Raw genomic sequence first — 12,383 nt, forward strand, 5'->3', positions numbered from 1 at the left:
CATGTGACAAACTTTTCACAGATCCACATGTGGTTCTACACTTAAATGCTTCACTTTTCAGGCAAACACAGAGCTATATGGCCAGTAATTTAAGACTAAGTCTATGGCAACATAGATAAAAAGCAAAAATCTGTGCTTTACTCCACCCAAGTGTTTGTAGTGGTCACAGCAATTATCTCAGACTCCTTTTACAATGCAAGAGTTCTAAAACCAGGCTTAACTAAAACAGTTTCATACAAAGAAGCCTGGAAATGTAAGTATGAAGAAAGCACATTGGTATATAAAAGAAAGGCGCATTTGACCATAACTGCAGCAATTTTGAGCACTGGAGTGTTGCACAAACATGAGGTATGCATACAATGAGTGAAAAGAGAGACCATAAAATTGAAAAATGAAATGTACATTGAAAATTCCAGTTGCAATTCATTTTGTGTTTTTTGATAGATTGCTCCAATTTCAAGATACATGCGTCAAATCTCAAAGGAATGGGTGGATAAACAGTATATAGAGGCATATCAAAATCCAAGCAACGGGAAGTGACACATATTCAAGCACTTTTGTTCCAAGTAGTAGAGCATGCAACAGACAGTTTCATGGAAGGGTAATCACAGGGGATCGTACAGCTGCACATGCTACAGGAGCCAAGATTAAAGACTTGAGATTGAATAAAACCAATGTGATTTTCATGGAAGATGACCAAATTATGATCCACTAGGTCATTTCCACCCACATTAAATGAATGTGTGCACTAATATTTAGAAATGGTCTGGGAATATCCTGGCTACAATCCCTTAGTCTGTGCAAATGTGTGTATACTTGTTTTTTTTTTTTTTTTCTGAGGCCCTTACTTTGGAATAAAAAAGTTCTAGAAAAAAAATCTTTTTTTTTTTTTAACAAAAATTATATATATAAAGTTGTTGTCAGAGAAAAGATTATATTGATACACTTGATGAAAAAAAAAGTGTACTTAACATATAATTCAACATTCCATCAGAAATGAAGGAAAAATGTTTGGTTCAAGATAAAAATGACAGTTTATTGATCTAACCCAGCAAGACAGGTCATCCATTTAACTGAGCTTGTTGACTTAACCATTCTACCTCTGTGCTCTGAACTGTACGTCAAGCCAACCCCTGACAATCAAAGGCTCAGCAGTGTCCAAGGTTGATTCTTTTAGATTTCTACAGATTCACCATCACCTGGGTCAACAACATAACCACCATCCTCAAGAAAGCACAGCAAATTCTGTTTTTCCTATGCCAACTCATGGTGCTCAATATTTACAGATACCTAACTGCTCCTTGATCTAACACTAACATTTGGATTAAATATAGAAAATATAGTCACATTTCCACAGTCTGAACCTATCTCAGATCATTATCTCATCTCATTTAAAATTTGTCTTAATCATGACTTCAGGAATTTTTTCAATGGCAAAATTGAAATATCAGGAGAAAAATATTAATTTAAAACCAGACAGTTTCATAACTAACCCTGTAGATAATATCGATATCAGATCAATGATTAGAATGTTTTACTCCCCTTTGAGAGACTGAACTAATTTCACTGATTTCCTCATCAAAATTATCAACTTCTATACTAGATCCCTTACCTACATGTTTCTTCAAACAGATAATTCCAAAAGCAATTGAACGTCTTCATAAAATAATCAGTTCTTCCCTTAGCACTGGCTATGTACCTAAATCACTTAAACTATCAGTTATCAAACTCCTGATTTAAAAAAACTGACCTGGACCCCTGTCAATTGTCCAACTATAGGCCAATATCAAACATCCTCTTTATCTCCAAGATCTTAGAAAAGGTTGTAGCACAGCAGCTATGCTCATACCTACAATAGGATTAACATTCATGAAATGTATCAGTCAGTATTTAGGCCTCATCATAGCACAGAGACAGTGCTAGTTAAAGTGGTAAATGACCTACTACTGGCCTCTGATCAGGGTTTTGTCTCCTTGCTTGTGTTGCTTGACCTTAGTGCTGCTTTTGATACCCTTAATCATGCTATTCTTCTTGATATACTAGAAAATGTTGGCATTAAGGGAATGGCCCTCTCCTGGCTCAGGTCTTATTTGACTGATCGTTTTTAGTTTGTAGATGTAAATGGTGACTTCTCTATGCATACTAAGATAAGGTATGGTGTTCCACAAGGTTCTGCTTTAGGCCCACTGCTCTTTTCTTTATATATGCTACCTCTGGGCAAAATTATTCGTAAACATGGTATTAGCTTCCACTGCTATGCTGATGACACACAGTTGTATGTGTCAGCAAAGGCATATGACAGACACCAGCTTAATAAAGTTGAGGAATGTGTAAAGGACATTAGACACTGGATGCTTATTAACTTCCTTTTACTTAATTCTGACAAGAAAGAAATACTTGTACTAGGACGACATGCAGCTAGAAGTAAGCTTTCTGATTACATAGTAACTCTGGATGGTCTTTCTGTTTCATCATGTGCAGCAGTAAAAGACCTTGGTGTGATTATTGACTCCAGTCTTTCATTTGAAGCTTATTACTAGGATAGTCTTCTTTAATCTCAGAAATATTGCTAAGATAAGAAATATAATGTCACTACACGATGCAGAAAAATTAGTTCATGCTTTTGTTACCTCTAGGTTGGATTATTGTAATGCCTTACTGTTTGGCTGTTCCAGTAGATGTATAAACATGCTCCAGTTAGTCCAGAATGCAGCTGCAAGAGACCTTACTAGAGCCAGAGTATAAGACCACTTCACCCCTAACTTATCCACTCTGCATTGGCGCCCAATCAAGTTTTGCATTGATTATAAAATACTACTTTTGACCTATAAAGCACTGAATGGTTTCACCACAGTACCTGAGCATATTTTGGTCTTTTATGATCCACCATGCCTACTTTGATTAAAAGGTGCAGGCTATTTTTTGGTACCTCAAATAGTGAAGGCTACAACAGGGAGTAGAACTTTGTCTTACAAAGCCCCACAGTTATGGAACAGCCTTCCAATTAGTGTTTCCAATTAGGGACTCAGAAACAGACTCAGTGTTTAAGTCTAGGGTGAAAACATATTGTTTAGTCAAGCCTTTTGTGAATAGCTTTTCTTAGGTAAAGGAGCAGATCCCCCCCACGCTTTCATCATGTTTATTGACGGTGCAGTGGCTCGCCGCTTTATGTCCCAGGGTGCCGTCATGTTTGTCTTACCTTCTGGCTCTCCCTTTTATTTATGCTAGTCTTGCCTGAGTCCCTGCTTACACTCTGCATGCAAAGTACAATCTAGTTAACCATTACGGGACAATAAGAATACCTAATAATCTCTCCCTCTTTCTCCCTCTCTCTCTTTCTGTCTCTCTCTGTCGAGCTACACATGCTACTCTTGAGATACCATTGATCCTGACCCCTCCTGCTCTCCGGACCTGCCTGATCCATCCTGATGCACTACTTCTGGTTGGAGTTCTCATCCATTGGAAATCAGTCGCTGCTGCTGAGGATGGACTCACATGGATAGCCTGAAGATCATTGAGATTACTGAGGATGGTACCACTTAAAAATCATGAAGATGACTTTGGATCACAATTCATATGAACAATTATGCTATGATGGCTTAGGACAACAATTGTTATGATAGCTTTAAGACTGCAATTGCCATGAACAGTTTTGCACTCAAGTCTCCATCAGCGAACAATGGATAAGTTCAACAAAGTTAAGTTCAAGTCACTAGGGTGTTCCAACAACTAGCAGAAATAATAGTGTGATCCATAGTCTTGAATATGAAAATGGTAGTGTGTAGAAATAGTAGTGTGGTCCATGGTTGCTGAATCTTGCACACAGTAGGAAAAATCAGCAGCAGAGTGGGGAGATCAGTTGTGGGCCTGGGCATCCTCTCCCAGTGGGCTCTGACAGGTCTTCCAGCTCTGGCATGGAAAAACGCAACCAGAGCTGTGTTGATATGGCATTAGTAAATAGGTTCACACTCATCTTGCCAAATCTTTCTCAGATCGAGTCTACTGCCTCGCCTTCACTGCACCATTGCACAGCCCCAGCAACTGAGTTGCTCACAGTGAAGCCGTGGGCCATCTGAGGAGATGCTGCATGAGCTTGTTTTGCCCTGATGGTTGATATTTTACAATGTAGCTGGAGTGAAGAGAGAGGAGGGTTGATGTATTCTGGATGGCCTGCTCCTAGGTGAGGGCACACAGGAGACAGCATCCTAATGCCAGTGGCCATCAAAGGAGACAGGGCCATCTGTATCTTCTAGGAAGAAGCCAAAGGGCATGAGTTTAAATTGGAATGCCTGCCCTTGGAAGGCAAAACATAGGGGGTTTTTATCAAAGAAACATCAGTGCTTTGGGACTCAGTACTTTGGCAGCGCGTATCTGGGAGTACTGGTTTGTCTGTTGAGACCACCAAGAATGTGATAAAAGCATCAACAGCAGACAATTGGCTGAACCTGACCTGCCACAGAGCTCTGGTCAGCTGGTGCCTGCCAAAACAAGGCTGTCAGTAAAGCCCTTGCTCCATAGCACGGGAAAACCTTTCATCACTCGTGCCATGTGGAAGTGTGCATTCAATGTTTTGGGTTGCATTACACCATCCAACTCTACTCAAGTCACTGCCATCTTTAGGTGGCTGTTGCAACTAGCTTTGTGCCTGTCATAGACTCATATCATATCATATACAGATCATACCGGACCCCTCCTTGGATGTTGCTGAGGCTGGAGTTTAATGTGGTGGCCAGAAGAGCTTGGAAGAACCTTGAGGACTGTAGATACATCATCCTCACACTCGTCTAATAAGTGGTGAGAAGGATGACTGACCACTGATTTATAAGAAGGGTTCTGTTGAGATGTGTACACATCCAATAAACAGTGCATGGTATGACTAGTGCATAGAAGGAATACTGTGATGCTGGCAACGCATTAGGCTCAAGCTATGCTAGCCGCCACTTTGGTGGAAAATATGGAATATTTAAATGCTGGAAAATGCTGAGGAGGGAACTGACACTGAGATTCTATTTATCCTCATAAAATAAATATGCAAAACAAAAATCTGAAAAGAGACAGAAGTACAGTAACATTCAAAAGTCTTAGGCATATGTAAAGAAATGCTGTAAAGCAAAGATACCTTCAAGATCAATGCAATTAACTGACATTAATAAATATTTTTTTATCATTTATTATTTTCATATTTTATTATTTGTTATTTATTAACTGATAATAATGAATTAAATAATGCAATTAAATAAACAGCACTAAACTAAACGAAGTCAATATTTATTGTGACAGCCCTGTGACAAATATGACAAATAAACAACTCTGAATCCCTTTGTCTTTAAAAATGCATCAGTAGTCTCAGGTACACTTTGTTCAGTTTTATATAGAAACTGGCTGGTAAGGTTTTCTATGCATTTTGGAGAATATGTAGCAATTACCATTGCTACTTGAATATAGATCATTATCGCTCATTAGTTTTCTGATATAATCTGGCTGTATACAAAAGTCATTTCTATTCAAAAAGACGATTTTGTGTGATAAACATGTATGTTGGTTTGCACAAGCTTCCAATTAGGACCCCAACCACTCTGCTTTTTGTTTATAGGCCTCCCCCTGCCTGTACTTGGTCTAAATATCAGTTGTTTGTGTCACTACATGGAAAGGCAGTTTGATTTCTGTGTTCACCATTTGCTCATTTGCTTGCAGTTTTGGAAGCAGTAGCATTTTGAGGGAAAATTCAAATATGCCAACTCCTGACAGGGGTTGCCATGTCTGCTTTAAATAGCAGCCTGAAATGAGCCCAATACTCCAAATATGCACATTTCAACCCTATAAACTGCTTTTTAAAATTTAACAGCATCGCATAATACACTGTAATATTGCAAGTAACATCAAGTAATACATTTTAACAAAGTTAGAATTACAGTATCCTTTCTCAGCAGTTCAAAAGTAGTCTGGCAACACTGCACTGTTGTGAAGTCTGGTCCGCTCACAGCCCTCTCATAGTCTTAACGTCTTACAAAGACATTCTCATCTTTTTAATCTTTTTTTAATATTTTAGCCCAGTTATTATTAAAAAATGCACAACAGTATTTAAGTAATAGGAGTTTTGGATATGTATGTAATAATATATTAATTTTATAATCAAATATAAAATGCTAACAACTGATATTGTCCTAAAATTGATATTACATATACAACGTTAAGAATTTTAATCAGGCGCTCAGTAGAGTATCTTGTTTTCAGTGGTAAATGATAAAATTATGACATCGCCTTCTCATGACTTTCTTTGTTTAAAATGGCAATAGTTATTTTTTTTACCTTGTGTGTTTTATGTAATATGAACAGATGGTATGCTAATGTTAATGTTTGTTCAGTTTATTATTATCATTTTATTTACTTGTTTTCAGTAATTAGAATGTAACATTTAAATTTGCCAGCCCTGTTTTGTAACACAATAGCTCCAATGTATGAATCACTTAAGAATGTTGTTTGCATGTATTTTAACTACACTCACCAAACACTTTATTAGGAACACTATACTAATACTGCATAGGGCCTCTAGGACAGCTCTCAGAACAGCCAGAATTCTTTGTGGCATGGATTCCACAAGATGTTGGAAACATCCTTTTGAGATTCTGGTCCATGTTGACATGACTGCATCACACAATTCCTGCAGATTTTTCAGGTGCAATTTCATGCTGCAATTCTCCCATTCTACCACATCCCAAAGGTGTTTTGTGATGAGAATGAGGATATGGGAAGCAGGCTTGCAATAAGTCAAAAGGTGCATTATTCTTTATCTTTCCTTTCACTTTTCAGCGATTTTATTTCACACAGACACACACACGTCTCTGCGCTGGTTTGCTCTCTCTCGAGGTGCTCATCTCTCCCCTTTTTATCCTTTGCCACAGCTCATTGCAACACAGAACCCTCATTAGTACAATTCCTAGATCAGTCAGCGGGCTGGAGACATCCAAATAATTAGGCACAATCCTACGATAATAGCCATCCAGCCCCAGAAACTGTCTCATCTCCTTTCAATTTGGGGACTTTCCTGCCCATGACCCAAGTGGAAATCCAGATACGGTACTTCCACCCGCTCAATTGCACACTTCCTTGGGTTCTCCGTGAGCCCCAACTGCCCCAGTGATCTCAAAACAGCCCTTAGATGCTGCATGTGCTGCTGCCAATCATTGTTGTAGATAATAATGTCATCCAGATAGGCAGCGGCATAAGCAGATTGTGGATGGAGGATTCTGTCCATGAGTCGCTGGAACATTGTGGTGGCTCCGAACACAAAAGGAATGGTCACGAATTGGTGTAACCCAAACGGAGTGGAAAAGGTCGTTTTTCACAAGATTTTGAAGTCAAAGGGATCTGACAATGTCCCTTTGTCAAATCCAGTGTCAACTAATTGAGCAGCTCATCAATGTGAGGCATTGGGTATGCATCAAATTTAGACACTGCATTGACTTTTCTAAAATCCACAAAAAACCTGACCAAACCATCCAGATATGTGAACATCCCAGTGCACACACATCACCTTCACCACACATGCATTTCCCAATGCCTCACCTTGAACCAGGCATTGGTGAATTGAGGTCTGGTTACAGCTGGAATCCACCGAGGCATGGTATGTACCCCCTTGGACACGTGCAGGTATGCGGTATGTCCCAGCTCAAGGGCGTGCTGTTGCATGTCGGGGATCGAGACCACTGCCCCCACCTCCATCACGTGGCACTGGCCCTGGAAATGCCTGGATTCCCCACAATGCCAGCAGACCACCCCAGGCCTTACTCCCATGCTTCTGGTTCCGGAAGAAGAGACAGACACAGATGGAGAGCGAGGGGGTGGGAAAACATGGGATCAGGGAATGGGTTTCAGGGGAACTGGCCCCCATTTCTGTGGTGCAGGGACAGGGAAACAGCGGGGGTGAGGAGGAGGAGGAGAGGTGAGAGAGAGAGAATGAGAAGGGAGGGGCTCGTCTGCCCCCGGATATGCAGCCAAGTGGTCCTCAGCCAGCTGGACTGCCTCAGCCAGCCTTGGTGGCTCTTCCACCATTCCCTCTGGTAGCTGGGCTATGAACTACTCCAGTACCACAACGTCAATGACTCCTTTGGGCCGTGATCCTCTGCCAGCAGCCACCTTCGGGCAGAGTCCCGGAGCTGTTGGGCATGACAATGGATTCATACAGGCGGCCGCATACAGGTGGCCGCTTTTGCTGTAGAGCAGCGAGCGGAAGCGGTGACGATGCTGTTCTGGGGTGAGGCTGACCCATTGCAATATCGCCCACCGCAGCTCTAGATACTCCAGCAGGGTCGCCACCGGAAGCTGTTGGGCCATGAGCTGGGCTTCCCTGGAGAGGAGCAGCAGCACGCAGACCACCCACTGGGCCTTGGGCCAGCCCCACACCATGGCTGCGTGCTCGAACAGCTCAAGGAAGGCTTCTGGTTTGTCCTGGGGCCCCATCTTGGCCAGCGTGATGTGGTCCGTGGTGGAGGTGATCGCTGGGGCCACTGGTGGAGTACCAGCCGGCTGTACCAGGCTCCGGAGCACCTGCCAGTCCTCTGCCTGGGCTGGGAGCAGGACCTAAAAGTGCTGCTCCTGCTCCGTCTGCAGCTCAAGGAGGGCCTGGTTTTGGGTTTGGTGGATGCTGGCGAAAGAATTACAATCTCAGCTAAGACGAGGACTCCATGACAGCGAATCTATCAGTGATTCTCCCGGGTTTCGGCACCAGTGTGACACTTGCTCTGGTTGGGATGAGAATGAGGATATGGGAGGCAGGCTTGCAACAACTGCTTTATTCTTTACCTTTGGCTTTCGCTTTTCAGCGGTTTTATTTCACACAGACACACGCACACACATGGCTTTGTGCTGGTTGGCTCTCTCAAGGTGCTCATCTCTCCCCTTTTTTATCCACACCACAACCCCCTGCAACACAGAACCCTCTTTAGTACAATTCCTCTCAAGTGTGCAAACCTTAGCACTCACCTTCTCCGGCTCCACCCTCCATTCACAAAACAGTGCTTGACCATGCCTCCGCTTCCACAGTGTTCTACTGGATTCAGATCAGGTGACTGGGAAGGCCACTGAAGAACATTGAACTCATTGTCATGTTCATGAAACCAGTTTGAGACAACTTTTGCTTTGTGACATGGTGCATTATCATGCTGGAAGTAACCATTAGAAGATGGCTAAATTGTGCCCATGAAGGGATGCACATGGTCAGCAACAATACTCAAATAGGCTGTGGCATTCAAGCGATGATTGATTGGTATTAATGTACCCAAAGTGTGACAAGCAAACATTCTCCACACCATTACACCACTTCCACCAGCCTGGACTGTTGACACAAGGCAGGTTTGGTGGATTCATGCTGATGTTGCCAAATTCTGAGCCTACCATCTGTGTGCCTGAGCAGAAATTGAGATCAGATCAGGTCTGAGATCAGCACAGGCTTCATTTTTTCAGTCTTCAACTGTCCAGTTTTGCTGAGCCTGTGCCCACTACAGCCTCAGCTTTTTTTTCTTGACTGACAGAAGTGGAACCCGACATGATGTTATGCTGTTGTAGCCCATCCGCCTCAAGGTTCGATGTGTTGTGCATTCTGAGATGATTTTCTGCTCACCACAATTGTACAAAGTGGTTATCTGACTTACTGTAGCCTTTCTGTCAGCTTGAACCATTCTCCATTGACCTCTTTCATTAACAAGGTGTTTCCGCTTTTCTTTATTGTACCATTCTGAGTAAACTCTAGAGATTGTTATGTGTGAAAATCGCAGGAGATCAGCAGTTGTAGAAATACTCAAATCAGCCCGTCTGGCACCAACAGTCATGAGATGGTCAAAATCACAGAGATCACATTTTTTCCTCATTCTGCTGGCTCAATACCTGCTCACGCTGCCTGAACCATTCCTCCACTGCAAATGAGTTGGTTGGGTTAGCATTTCATGGAAACAGCGGTGGTTGGTATACCAGAACACACTGGAAGGGGGTTAACTTGGTGGCTGAGTGCCGGTGGGAGTTCTGCACATACTCTGCCCAGGGAAGGAATTGTGCCCAGTCCTCCTGATTGTCTGTGCAGAATGTGTGTAGGAATTGTTCTATTTCCTGTATGGCTCTTTCTACTTGGCCATTAGCTTGGGGATGGTAACCTGAATTCAGGCTCACTGTGACGCCAAGTTTCTCCATGAATCCTCCCATATGCTTGATGTGAACTGCACTCACCAGTTACTCATGATATCCTCAGGGAACCCAAAGTACCTGAACACATGATTAAATATGAATTTTGCCATTTCGAATGCTGACGGCAGGCCAGGTAAGGGAAGCAGACAAAGGGACTCTGAGAAACGGTCGATGATTACCATGATGACTGTGTTGTTCTGTGATGGAGGGAGATCAGTGACGAAGTCGATGGCTATATGTTACCATGGTCTCAGAGGTGTGGGCAGAGGAAGGAGTTTTCCAATGAGTAAAGTACGATGTACTTTGGCTTGGGCATATTTGAAGCATGAGGAGATAAATCTGTGAATATTTTGGAGCATTTGGGGCAACCAGTACTTGCACTGGAGCAGTTGGTGGGTCTGGTGAGTGCTGGGGTGGATGGTGGCCAGGGAGACTTAAGCCCAAGTGATGAGTTTATTGCAGAGCTGAGCAGGCACATACTTTTTCCCTGCTGGGCAAAACATGGGGGTTCTCACCTCTGGTGTGTTCTCAATCTCTCAATTGATGTCCCACGTTATAGCCCTACAAAGTGTGATTGTGGTACAGTGCACTCTTTGGAGGCATCTTTGGGAGGGGCTGGGTATAGTCAAGAGAGAGAGTCTGTCTTGGTGTTCTTCGATCCAGGTCAATATGAAATTGTGAATGCGAACCTGGTGAAGAACAGAGCCCAGTGTGCCTGATGTGAGTTTAATGTTTTGGCTGTCTTGATGTACTCAAGGATTTTATGGCCCAAAAAAATGGTATATGGGTGACTCGCCCCTCCAACCAGTGTCACCTTTCTGCTAATTTGACTGTGAGGAGCTCTCAGTTGCTGATGTCATAATTGCATTCTGCCAGGGACAGCTTTCAGGAAAAGAAGGCCACTGGATGGGGCTTGGGCTTTTTCCCAAAACCGCTGTGAGAGAATGGCCCCCATCCCCATCTCAGACTCATTTACCTCCACTATGAAAGGCTTTGAGGGATCAGGGTGCTTCAGAATGGGGGCTGAGGTAAATGCTGTCTTGAGGCATTCAAAATCTTGGTTCTCTGCAGAATTCCACTGCAGCTTCTTGGGTCCCTTCCTCAGCAAGTGGTGAGGATTTGATGCTAAAATCTCTGATGAACCTCCTACAGAAGTTTGCAAATCCAAGGAAATATTGCAGTTCTTTGACAGTTTTCAGCAGGGGCCAGTTAGCAATGGCCAAGACCTTGTCCATGAGCACCCCTTCTGGGCCAATGATTGGCCAGCACCTGTTTGACATGGGCGACATGTGTCTTCTTGTCTGGGGAATAGATGAGGATATCGTCAGTGTAGGTGATAACAAATTTCCCCAGCATATCCCTTAGGATGTCATTAAGCAAACCCCAGAACACAGCTGGCACTGAAGACAGCCCATATGGCATGATGCAGTATTCAAAGTGGCCAGAGGTGGTACTAAAGGCTGTCTTTCACTTGTACCCCTCACAGATCCATACCAAGTTGTATGCAAGGTCCAACTTCATGAAGACTTTGGCCTCCTGTAGCTGTTTGAGCAGCGAGGGGACTAGTGGCAGAGGATAGTGATATTTTATTGTGACTTGGTTGAGGCCTTAGTCGATACATGGTCACAGTCCTCCTCATTTCTTCCCAACAAAAAAGAAGATGGATGCTGGTGATGTAGATGGGCGAATGTACCTCTGTTTCAGAGCCTACTCAATGTACTCTTTCATGGCTTGACCTTCTTTGGCAGACAAGGAGTAAATATGGTTACAAGGTGGTGTGGCTCCAGCCAGGAGCTCGATGGCACAATTATAGGGGCAGTCCACTGGCTTTGACCTTGCTGAGGATGTCCTTGAATTCATAGTACCTGGGGTCATGGGTCTGCATCCAGGGGAATCCGAGCACCACAGGGAACTTGGTAGTGACTGTGATGAGGAGTGAGAACCATTCCAGGTGAATGGCGCTGATGTAGAGCGTTATGGGTTCAGTACAGTGGGTGATGGACCTCCATCCAGTGCTTGGAGGTGGAGAGGGTGTTGCAGTGGCTGAAATTGTAGCTGGAGCTTCTCCTGGTAGCTAAAGGGGTAGCTGGAGCCAGGGTGCCGTCTGTGAAGTTTCCAGAAGTGCCGGACTCAGTCTGAGCTGTAATATGACAGACATTCTCTGAGTGTGTGATCTGAAAAGGGAGTACAAAATTTTGGTGAGAGAA

This window comes from Pangasianodon hypophthalmus, chromosome 15, assembly GCF_027358585.1.
Source record: "Pangasianodon hypophthalmus isolate fPanHyp1 chromosome 15, fPanHyp1.pri, whole genome shotgun sequence".
NCBI lineage: Eukaryota > Metazoa > Chordata > Actinopteri > Siluriformes > Pangasiidae > Pangasianodon > Pangasianodon hypophthalmus.